The sequence below is a fragment of the Cibotium barometz genome, chromosome 33, assembly GCF_041138505.1.
Source record: "Cibotium barometz isolate CiBa-2024 chromosome 33, ASM4113850v1, whole genome shotgun sequence".
In the NCBI taxonomy this organism is placed as follows: Eukaryota; Viridiplantae; Streptophyta; class Polypodiopsida; order Cyatheales; family Cibotiaceae; genus Cibotium; species Cibotium barometz.
Genome location: NC_141078.1, coordinates 35,748,638 through 35,761,051, shown reverse-complemented (window position 1 = coordinate 35,761,051; position 12,414 = coordinate 35,748,638).

Genomic DNA, 12,414 nt, shown 5'->3' with positions numbered 1-12,414 from the left:
CCTCAAGCCGCCATAGCCTAGGCGTGGAGAAGAAGAGAGGGTGGAAGTCGGTTCACCTCCCAACCATATAATGACGAGTTAGGGTTTCTCGTTGGGTTTTATACCAAAACCCTGGCCTGTGTCCACACCTCCTAGCCCGGCCGTCCATCATACTTAAGAGCCGTGCTAACTTAGATGTGTACACACATCGACCAAACCCTAACGCCCATTAACCCCTGGCGTCCGCTGTGGTGGCCGTACGGACGACGGGTAGGCGGCGGCGACGCTCGCTGTGGACTGTTCACGTAGGCGCGATAGGCTGCGCTCGTGTAGGTCACCATACGGGCGGCGGCTGCGCTCGTTTCTTTTGCTGTAGCGTTGAGCTCTTTCTCGTGCAGGTCACGTGGGCCGCCGCTGGCTCTGATACCAGTGTAACGCCTCCGCTACGGCTGCGTCTTCCTCAAGCCGCCATAGCCTAGGCGTGGAGAAGAAGAGAGGGTGGAAGTCGGTTAACCTCCCAACCATATAATGACGAGTTAGGGTTTCTCGTTGGGTTTTATACCAAAACCCTGGCCTGTGTCCACACCTCCTAGCCCGGCCGTCCATCATACTTAAGAGCCGTGCTAACTTAGATGTGTACACACATCGACCAAACCCTAACGCCCACTAACCCCTGGCGTCCGCTGTGGTGGCCGTACGGACGACGGGTAGGCGGTGGCGACGCTCGCTGTGGACTGTTCACGCAGGCGCGGTAGGCTGCGCTCGTGTAGGTCACCGTACGGGCGGCGGCTGCGCTCGTTTCTTTTGCTGCAGCGTTGAGCTCTTTCTCGTGCAGGTCACGTCGGCCGCCGCCGCTGGCTCTGATACCAGTGTAACGCCTCCGCTATGGCTGCGTCTTCCTCAAGCCGCCATAGCCTAGGCGTGGAGAAGAAGAGAGGGTGGAAGTCGGTTCACCTCCCAACCATATAATGACGAGTTGGGGTTTCTCGTTGGGTTTTATACCAAAACCCTGGCCTGTGTCCACACCTCCTAGCCCGGCCGTCCATCATACTTAAGAGCTGTTCTAACTTAGATGTGTACACACATCCACCAAACCCTAACGCCCATTAACCCCTAGCGTCCGCTGTAGTGGCCGTACGGACGACGGGTAGGCGGCGGTGACGCTCGCTGTGGACTGTTCACACAGGCGCGGTAGGCTGCGCTCGTGTAGGTCACCGTACGGGCGGCGGCGGCTGCGCTCGTTTCTTTTGCTGCAGCGTTGAGCTCTTTCTCGTGCAGGTCACGTCGGCCGTCGCTGGCTCTGATACCAGTGTAACGCCTCCGCTACGGCTGCGTCTTCCTCAAGCCGCCATAGCCTAGGCGTGGAGAAGAAGAGAGGGTGGAAGTCGGTTCACCTCCCAACCATATAATGACGAGTTAGGGTTTCTCGTTGGGTTTTATACCAAAACCCTGGCCTGTGTCCACACCTCCTAGCCCGGTCGTCCATCATACTTAAGAGCCGTGCTAACTTAGATGTGTACACACATCGACCAAACCCTAACGCCCATTAACCCCTGGCGTCCGCTGTGGTGGCCGTACGGACGACGGGTAGGCGGCGGCGACGCTCGCTGTGGACTGTTCACGCAGGCGCGGTAGGCTGCGCTCGTGTAGGTCACCGTACGGGCGACGGCTGCGCTCGTTTCTTTTGCTGCAGCGTTGAGCTCTTTCTCGTGCAGGTCACGTCGGCCGCGCTGGCTCTAATACCAGTGTAACGCCTCCGCTACTACGGCTGCGTCTTCCTCAAGCCGGCATAGCCTAGGCGTGGAGAAGAAGAGAGGGTGGAAGTCGGTTCACCTCCCAACCATATAATGACGAGTTAGGGTTTCTCGTTGGGTTTTATACCAAAACCCTGGCCTGTGTCCACACCTCCTAGCCCGGCCGTCCATCATACTTAAGAGCCGTGCTAACTTAGATGTGTACACACATCGACCAAACCCTAACGCCCATTAACCCCTGGCGTCCGCTGTGGTGGCCGTACGGACGACGGGTAGGCGGCGGCGACGCTCGCTGTGGACTGTTCACGCAGGCGCGGTAGGCTGCGCTCGTGTAGGTTACCGTACGGGCGGCGGTTGCGCTCGTTTCTTTTGCTGCAGCGTTGAGCTCTTTCTCGTGCAGGTCACGTCGGCCGCCGCCGCTAGCTCTGATACCAGTGTAACGCCTCCGCTACGGCTGCGTCTTCCTCAAGCCGCCAGAGCCTAGGCGTGGAGAAGAAGAGAGGGTGGAAGTCGGTTCACCTCCCAACCATATAATGATGAGTTAGGGTTTCTCGTTGGCTTTTATACCAAATCCCTGGCCTGTGTCCACACCTCGTAGCCCGGCCGTCCATCATACTTAAGAGCCGTTCTAACTTAGATGTGTACACACATCCACCAAACCCTAACGCCCATTAACCCCTGGCGTCCGCTGTGGTGGCCGTACAGACGACGGGTAGGCAGCGACGACGCTCGCTGTGGACTGTTCACGCAGGCGCGGTAGGCTGCGCTCGTGTAGGTCACCGTACGGGCGACGGCTGGTCTCGTTTCCTTTGCTGCAGCGTTGAGCTCTTTCTCATGTAGGTCACGTCGGCCGCCGCTGGCTCTGATACCAGTGTAACGCCTCCGCTACGGTTGCGTCTTCCTCAAGCCGCCATAGCCTAGGCGTGGAGAAGAAGAGAGGGTGGAAGTCGGTTCACCTCCCAACCATATAATGAGGAGTTAGGATTTCTCATTGGGTTTTATACCAAAACCCTGGCCTGTGTCCACACCTCCTAGCCCGGCCGTCCATCATACTTAAGAGCCGTGCTAACTTAGATGTGTACACACATCGACCAAACCCTAACGCCCATTAACCCCTGGCGTCCGCTGTGGTGGCCGTACGGACGACGGGTAGGCCGCGGCGACGCTCGCTGTGGACTGTTCACGTAGGCGCGGTAGGCTGCGCTCATGTAGGTCACCGTACGGGCGGCGGCTGCACTCGTTTCTTTTGCTGCAGCGTTGAGCTCTTTCTCGTGCAGGTCACGTCGGCCGCCGCTGGCTCTGATACCAGTGTAACGCCTCCGCTACGGCTGCGTCTTCCTCAAGCCGCCATAGCCTAGGCGTGGAGAAGAAGAGAGGGTGGAAGTCGGTTCACCTCCCAACCATATAATGACGAGTTAGGGTTTCTCGTTGGGTTTTATACCAAAACCCTGGCCTGTGTCCTTACCTCCTAGCCCGGCCGTCCATCATACTTAAGAGCCGTTCTAACTTATATGTGTACACGCATCCACCAAACCCTAACGCCCATTAACCCCTGGCGTCCGCTGTGGTGGCCGTACGGACGACGGGTAGGCGGCGGTGACGCTCGCTGTGGACTGTTCACGCAGGCGCGGTAGGCTGGGCTCGTGTAGGTCACCGTACGGGCAGCGGCTACGCTCGTTTTTTTTGCTGCAGCGTTGAGCTCTTTCTCGTGCAGGTCACGTCGGCCGCCGCTGGCTCTGATACCAGTGTAACGCCTCCGCTACGGCTGCGTCTTCCTCAAGCCGCCATAGCCTAGGCATGGAGAAGAAGAGAGGGTGGAAGTCGGTTCACCTCCCAACCATATAATGACGAGTTAGGGTTTCTCGTTGGGTTTTATACCAAATCCCTGGCCTGTGTCCACACCTCCTAGCCCGGCCGTCCATCATACTTAAGAGCCGTGCTAACTTAGATGTGTACACACATCGACCAAACCCTAACGCCCATTAACCCCTGGCGTCCGCTGTGGTGGCCGTACGGACGACGGGTAGGCGGCGGCGACGCTCGCTGTGGACTGTTCACGCAGGCGCGGTAGGCTGCGCTCGTGTAGGTCACCGTACGGGCGGTGGCTGCGCTCGTTTCTTTTGCTGTAGCGTTGAGCTCTTTCTCGTGCAGGTCACGTCGGCCGTCGCTGGCTCTGATACCAGTGTAACGCCTCCGCTACGGCTGCGTCTTCCTCAAGCCGCCAGAGCCTAGGCGTGGAGAAGAAGAGAGGGTGGAAGTCGGTTAACCTCCCAACCATATAATGATGAGTTAGGGTTTCTCGGTGGGTTTTATACCAAAACCCTGGCCTGTGTCCACACCTCCTAGCCCGGCCGTCCATCATACTTAAGAGCCGTGCTAACTTAGATGTGTACACACATCGACCAAACCCTAACGCCCACTAACCCCTGGCGTCTGCTGTGGTGGCCGTACGGACGACGGGTAGGCGGTGGCGACGCTCGCTGTGGACTGTTCACGCAGGCGCGGTAGGCTGCGCTCGTGTAGGTCACCGTACGGGCGGCGGCTGCGCTCGTTTCTTTTGCTGCAGCGTTGAGCTCTTTCTCGTGCAGGTCACGTCGGCCGCCGCTGGCTCTGATACCAGTGTAACGCCTCCGCTACGGCTGCGTCTTCCTCAAGCCGCCATAGCCTAGGCATGGAGAAGAAGAGAGGGTGGAAGTCGGTTCACCTCCCAACCATATAATGACGAGTTAGGGTTTCTCGTTGGGTTTTATACCAAAACCCTGGCCTGTGTCCACACCTCCTAGCCCGGCCGTCCATCATACTTAAGAGCTGTTCTAACTTAGATGTGTACACACATCCACCAAACCCTAACGCCCATTAACCCCTGGCGTCCGCTGTGGTGGCCGTACGGACGACGGGTAGGCGGCGGTGACGCTCGCTGTGGACTGTTCACACAAGCGCGGTAGGCTGCGCTCGTGTAGGTCACCGTACGGGCAGCGGCTGCGCTCGTTTCTTTTGCTGCAGCGTTGAGCTCTTTCTCGTGCAGGTCACGTCGGCCACGCTGGCTCTGATACCAGTGTAACGCCTCCGCTACGGCTGCGTCTTCCTCAAGCCGCCATAGCCTAGGCGTGGAGAAGAAGAGAGGGTGGAAGTCGGTTCACCTCCCAACCATATAATGACGAGTTAGGGTTTCTCGTTGGGTTTTATACCAAAACCCTGGCCTGTGTCCACACCTCCTAGCCCGGCCGTCCATCATACTTAAGAGCCGTGCTAACTTAGATGTGTACACACATCGACCAAACCCTAACGCCCATTAACCCCTGGCGTCCGCTGTGGTGGCCGTACGGACGACGGGTAGGCGGCGGCGACGCTCGCTGTGGACTGTTCACGTAGGCGCGGTAGGCTGCGCTCGTGTAGGTCACCATACGGGCGGCGGCTGCGCTCGTTTCTTTTGCTGTAGCGTTGAGCTCTTTCTCGTGCAGGTCACGTGGGCCGCCGCTGGCTCTGATACCAGTGTAACGCCTCCGCTACGGCTGCGTCTTCCTCAAGCCGCCATAGCCTAGCCGTGGAGAAGAAGAGAGGGTGGAAGTCGGTTAACCTCCCAACCATATAATGACGAGTTAGGGTTTCTCGTTGGGTTTTATACCAAAACCCTGGCCTGTGTCCACACCTCCTAGCCCGGCCGTCCATCATACTTAAGAGCTGTGCTAACTTAGATGTGTACACACATCGACCAAACCCTAACGCCCACTAACCCCTGGCGTCCGCTGTGGTGGCCGTACGGACGACGGGTAGGCGGTGGCGACGCTCGCTGTGGACTGTTCACGCAGGCGCGGTAGGCTGCGCTCGTGTAGGTCACCGTACGGGCGGCGGCTGCGCTCGTTTCTTTTGCTGCAGCGTTGAGCTCTTTCTCGTGCAGGTCACGTCGGCCGCCGCCGCTGGCTCTGATACCAGTGTAACGCCTCCGCTATGGCTGCGTCTTCCTCAAGCCGCCATAGCCTAGGCGTGGAGAAGAAGAGAGGGTGGAAGTCGGTTCACCTCCCAACCATATAATGACGAGTTGGGGTTTCTCGTTGGGTTTTATACCAAAACCCTGGCCTGTGTCCACACCTCCTAGCCCGGCCGTCCATCATACTTAAGAGCTGTTCTAACTTAGATGTGTACACACATCCACCAAACCCTAACGCCCATTAACCCCTAGCGTCCGCTGTAGTGGCCGTACGGACGACGGGTAGGCGGCGGTGACGCTCGCTGTGGACTGTTCACACAGGCGCGGTAGGCTGCGCTCGTGTAGGTCACCGTACGGGCGGCGGCGGCTGCGCTCGTTTCTTTTGCTGCAGCGTTGAGCTCTTTCTCGTGCAGGTCACGTCGGCCGTCGCTGGCTCTGATACCAGTGTAACGCCTCCGCTACGGCTGCGTCTTCCTCAAGCCGCCATAGCCTAGGCGTGGAGAAGAAGAGAGGGTGGAAGTCGGTTCACCTCCCAACCATATAATGACGAGTTAGGGTTTCTCGTTGGGTTTTATACCAAAACCCTGGCCTGTGTCCACACCTCCTAGCCCGGTCGTCCATCATACTTAAGAGCCGTGCTAACTTAGATGTGTACACACATCGACCAAACCCTAACGCCCATTAACCCCTGGCGTCCGCTGTGGTGGCCGTACGGACGACGGGTAGGCGGCGGCAACGCTCGCTGTGGACTGTTCACGCAGGCGCGGTAGGCTGCGCTCGTGTAGGTCACCGTACGGGCGACGGCTGCGCTCGTTTCTTTTGCTGCAGCGTTGAGCTCTTTCTCGTGCAGGTCACATCGGCCGCGCTGGCTCTAATACCAGTGTAACGCCTCCGCTACTACGGCTGCGTCTTCCTCAAGCCGGCATAGCCTAGGCGTGGAGAAGAAGAGAGGGTGGAAGTCGGTTCACCTCCCAACCATATAATGACGAGTTAGGGTTTCTCGTTGGGTTTTATACCAAAACCCTGGCCTGTGTCCACACCTCCTAGCCCGGCCGTCCATCATACTTAAGAGCCGTGCTAACTTAGATGTGTACACACATCGACCAAACCCTAACGCCCATTAACCCCTGGCGTCCGCTGTGGTGGCCGTACGGACGACGGGTAGGCGGCGGCGACGCTCGCTGTGGACTGTTCACGCAGGCGCGGTAGGCTGCGCTCGTGTAGGTTACCGTACGGGCGGCGGTTGCGCTCGTTTCTTTTGCTGCAGCGTTGAGCTCTTTCTCGTGCAGGTCACGTCGGCCGCCGCCGCTAGCTCTGATACCAGTGTAACGCCTCCGCTACGGCTGCGTCTTCCTCAAGCCGCCAGAGCCTAGGCGTGGAGAAGAAGAGAGGGTGGAAGTCGGTTCACCTCCCAACCATATAATGATGAGTTAGGGTTTCTCGTTGGCTTTTATACCAAATCCCTGGCCTGTGTCCACACCTCGTAGCCCGGCCGTCCATCATACTTAAGAGCCGTTCTAACTTAGATGTGTACACACATCCACCAAACCCTAACGCCCATTAACCCCTGGCGTCCGCTGTGGTGGCCGTACAGACGACGGGTAGGCAGCGACGACGCTCGCTGTGGACTGTTCACGCAGGCGCGGTAGGCTGCGCTCGTGTAGGTCACCGTACGGGCGACGGCTGGTCTCGTTTCCTTTGCTGCAGCGTTGAGCTCTTTCTCATGTAGGTCACGTCGGCCGCCGCTGGCTCTGATACCAGTGTAACGCCTCCGCTACGGTTGCGTCTTCCTCAAGCCGCCATAGCCTAGGCGTGGAGAAGAAGAGAGGGTGGAAGTCGGTTCACCTCCCAACCATATAATGAGGAGTTAGGATTTCTCGTTGGGTTTTATACCAAAACCCTGGCCTGTGTCCACACCTCCTAGCCCGGCCGTCCATCATACTTAAGAGCCGTGCTAACTTAGATGTGTACACACATCGACCAAACCCTAACGCCCATTAACCCCTGGCGTCCGCTGTGGTGGCCGTACGGACGACGGGTAGGCCGCGGCGACGCTCGCTGTGGACTGTTCACGTAGGCGCGGTAGGCTGCGCTCATGTAGGTCACCGTACGGGCGGCGGCTGCACTCGTTTCTTTTGCTGCAGCGTTGAGCTCTTTCTCGTGCAGGTCACGTCGGCCGCCGCTGGCTCTGATACCAGTGTAACGCCTCCGCTACGGCTGCGTCTTCCTCAAGCCGCCATAGCCTAGGCGTGGAGAAGAAGAGAGGGTGGAAGTCGGTTCACCTCCCAACCATATAATGACGAGTTAGGGTTTCTCGTTGGGTTTTATACCAAAACCCTGGCCTGTGTCCTTACCTCCTAGCCCGGCCGTCCATCATACTTAAGAGCCGTTCTAACTTATATGTGTACACGCATCCACCAAACCCTAACGCCCATTAACCCCTGGCGTCCGCTGTGGTGGCCGTACGGACGACGGGTAGGCGGCGGTGACGCTCGCTGTGGACTGTTCACGCAGGCGCGGTAGGCTGGGCTCGTGTAGGTCACCGTACGGGCAGCGGCTGCGCTCGTTTTTTTTGCTGCAGCGTTGAGCTCTTTCTCGTGCAGGTCACGTCGGCCGCCGCTGGCTCTGATACCAGTGTAACGCCTCCGCTACGGCTGCGTCTTCCTCAAGCCGCCATAGCCTAGGCATGGAGAAGAAGAGAGGGTGGAAGTCGGTTCACCTCCCAACCATATAATGACGAGTTAGGGTTTCTCGTTGGGTTTTATACCAAATCCCTGGCCTGTGTCCACACCTCCTAGCCCGGCCGTCCATCATACTTAAGAGCCGTGCTAACTTAGATGTGTACACACATCGACCAAACCCTAACGCCCATTAACCCCTGGCGTCCGCTGTGGTGGCCGTACGGACGACGGGTAGGCGGCGGCGACGCTCGCTGTGGACTGTTCACGCAGGCGCGGTAGGCTGCGCTCGTGTAGGTCACCGTACGGGCGGTGGCTGCGCTCGTTTCTTTTGCTGTAGCGTTGAGCTCTTTCTCGTGCAGGTCACGTCGGCCGTCGCTGGCTCTGATACCAGTGTAACGCCTCCGCTACGGCTGCGTCTTCCTCAAGCCGCCAGAGCCTAGGCGTGGAGAAGAAGAGAGGGTGGAAGTCGGTTAACCTCCCAACCATATAATGATGAGTTAGGGTTTCTCGCTAAGTTTTATACCAAAACCCTGGCCTGTGTCCACACCTCCTAGCCCGGCCGTCCATCATACTTAAGAGCCGTGCTAACTTAGATGTGTACACACATCGACCAAACCCTAACGCCCATTAACCCCTGGCGTCCGCTGTGGTGGCCGTACGGACGACGGGTAGGCGGCGGCGACGCTCGCTGTGGACTGTTCACGCAGGCGCGGTAGGCTGCGCTCGTGTAGGTCACCGTACGGGCGGCGGCTGCGCTCGTTTCTTTTGCTGCAGCGTTGAGCTCTTTCTCGTGCAGGTCACGTCGGCCGCCGCTGGCTCTGATACCAGTGTAACGCCTCCGCTACGGCTGCGTCTTCCTCAAGCCGCCATAGCCTAGGCATGGAGAAGAAGAGAGGGTGGAAGTCGGTTCACCTCCCAACCATATAATGACGAGTTAGGGTTTCTCGTTGGGTTTTATACCAAAACCCTGGCCTGTGTCCACACCTCCTAGCCCGGCCGTCCATCATACTTAAGAGCTGTTCTAACTTAGATGTGTACACACATCCACCAAACCCTTACGCCCATTAACCCCTGGCGTCCGCTGTGGTGGCCGTACGGACGACGAGTAGGCGGCGGTGACGCTCGCTGTGGACTGTTCACACAGGCGCGGTAGGCTACGCTCGTGTAGGTCACCGTACGGGCAGCGGCTGCGCTCGTTTCTTTTGCTGCAGCGTTGAGCTCTTTCTCGTGCAGGTCACGTCGGCCACGCTGGCTCTGATACCAGTGTAACGCCTCCGCTACGGCTGCGTCTTCCTCAAGCCGCCATAGCCTAGGCGTGGAGAAGAAGAGAGGGTGGAAGTCGGTTCACCTCCCAACCATATAATGACGAGTTAGGGTTTCTCGTTGGGTTTTATACCAAAACCCTGGCCTGTGTCCACACCTCCTAGCCCGGCCGTCCATCATACTTAAGAGCCGTGCTAACTTAGATGTGTACACACATCGACCAAACCCTAACGCCCATTAACCCCTGGCGTCCGCTGTGGTGGCCGTACGGACGACGGGTAGGCGGCGGCGACGCTCGCTGTGGACTGTTCACGTAGGCGCGGTAGGCTGCGCTCGTGTAGGTCACCATACGGGCGGCGGCTGCGCTCGTTTCTTTTGCTGTAGCGTTGAGCTCTTTCTCGTGCAGGTCACGTGGGCCGCCGCTGGCTCTGATACCAGTGTAACGCCTCCGCTACGGCTGCGTCTTCCTCAAGCCGCCATAGCCTAGGCGTGGAGAAGAAGAGAGGGTGGAAGTCGGTTAACCTCCCAACCATATAATGACGAGTTAGGGTTTCTCGTTGGGTTTTATACCAAAACCCTGGCCTGTGTCCACACCTCCTAGCCCGGCCGTCCATCATACTTAAGAGCCATGCTAACTTAGATGTGTACACACATCGACCAAACCCTAACGCCCACTAACCCCTGGCGTCCGCTGTGGTGGCCGTACGGACGACGGGTAGGCGGTGGCGACGCTCGCTGTGGACTGTTCACGCAGGCGCGGTAGGCTGCGCTCGTGTAGGTCACCGTACGGGCGGCGGCTGCGCTCGTTTCTTTTGCTGCAGCGTTGAGCTCTTTCTCGTGCAGGTCACGTCGGCCGCCGCCGCTGGCTCTGATACCAGTGTAACGCCTCCGCTATGGCTGCGTCTTCCTCAAGCCGCCATAGCCTAGGCGTGGAGAAGAAGAGAGGGTGGAAGTCGGTTCACCTCCCAACCATATAATGACGAGTTGGGGTTTCTCGTTGGGTTTTATACCAAAACCCTGGCCTGTGTCCACACCTCCTAGCCCGGCCGTCCATCATACTTAAGAGCTGTTCTAACTTAGATGTGTACACACATCCACCAAACCCTAACGCCCATTAACCCCTAGCGTCCGCTGTAGTGGCCGTACGGACGACGGGTAGGCGGCGGTGACGCTCGCTGTGGACTGTTCACACAGGCGCGGTAGGCTGCGCTCGTGTAGGTCACCGTACGGGCGGCGGCGGCTGCGCTCGTTTCTTTTGCTGCAGCGTTGAGCTCTTTCTCGTGCAGGTCACGTCGGCCGTCGCTGGCTCTGATACCAGTGTAACGCCTCCGCTACGGCTGCGTCTTCCTCAAGCCGCCATAGCCTAGGCGTGGAGAAGAAGAGAGGGTGGAAGTCGGTTCACCTCCCAACCATATAATGACGAGTTAGGGTTTCTCGTTGGGTTTTATACCAAAACCCTGGCCTGTGTCCACACCTCCTAGCCCGGTCGTCCATCATACTTAAGAGCCGTGCTAACTTAGATGTGTACACACATCGACCAAACCCTAACGCCCATTAACCCCTGGCGTCCGCTGTGGTGGCCGTACGGACGACGGGTAGGCGGCGCCGACGCTCGCTGTGGACTGTTCACGCAGGCGCGGTAGGCTGCGCTCGTGTAGGTCACCGTACGGGCGACGGCTGCGCTCGTTTCTTTTGCTGCAGCGTTGAGCTCTTTCTCGTGCAGGTCACGTCGGCCGCGCTGGCTCTAATACCAGTGTAACGCCTCCGCTACTACGGCTGCGTCTTCCTCAAGCCGGCATAGCCTAGGCGTGGAGAAGAAGAGAGGGTGGAAGTCGGTTCACCTCCCAACCATATAATGACGAGTTAGGGTTTCTCGTTGGGTTTTATACCAAAACCCTGGCCTGTGTCCACACCTCCTAGCCCGGCCGTCCATCATACTTAAGAGCCGTGCTAACTTAGATGTGTACACACATCGACCAAACCCTAACGCCCATTAACCCCTGGCGTCCGCTGTGGTGGCCGTACGGACGACGGGTAGGCGGCGGCGACGCTCGCTGTGGACTGTTCACGCAGGCGCGGTAGGCTGCGCTCGTGTAGGTTACCGTACGGGCGGCGGTTGCGCTCGTTTCTTTTGCTGCAGCGTTGAGCTCTTTCTCGTGCAGGTCACGTCGGCCGCCGCCGCTAGCTCTGATACCAGTGTAACGCCTCCGCTACGGCTGCGTCTTCCTCAAGCCGCCAGAGCCTAGGCGTGGAGAAGAAGAGAGGGTGGAAGTCGGTTCACCTCCCAACCATATAATGATGAGTTAGGGTTTCTCGTTGGCTTTTATACCAAATCCCTGGCCTGTGTCCACACCTCGTAGCCCGGCCGTCCATCATACTTAAGAGCCGTTCTAACTTAGATGTGTACACACATCCACCAAACCCTAACGCCCATTAACCCCTGGCGTCCGCTGTGGTGGCCGTACAGACGACGGGTAGGCAGCGACGACGCTCGCTGTGGACTGTTCACGCAGGCGCGGTAGGCTGCGCTCGTGTAGGTCACCGTACGGGCGACGGCTGGTCTCGTTTCCTTTGCTGCAGCGTTGAGCTCTTTCTCATGTAGGTCACGTCGACCGCCGCTGGCTCTGATACCAGTGTAACGCCTCCACTACGGTTGCGTCTTCCTCAAGCCGCCATAGCCTAGGCGTGGAGAAGAAGAGAGGGTGGAAGTCGGTTCACCTCCCAACCATATAATGAGGAGTTAGGATTTCTCGTTGGGTTTTATACCAAAACCCTGGCCTGTGTCCACACCTCCTAGCCCGGCCGTCCA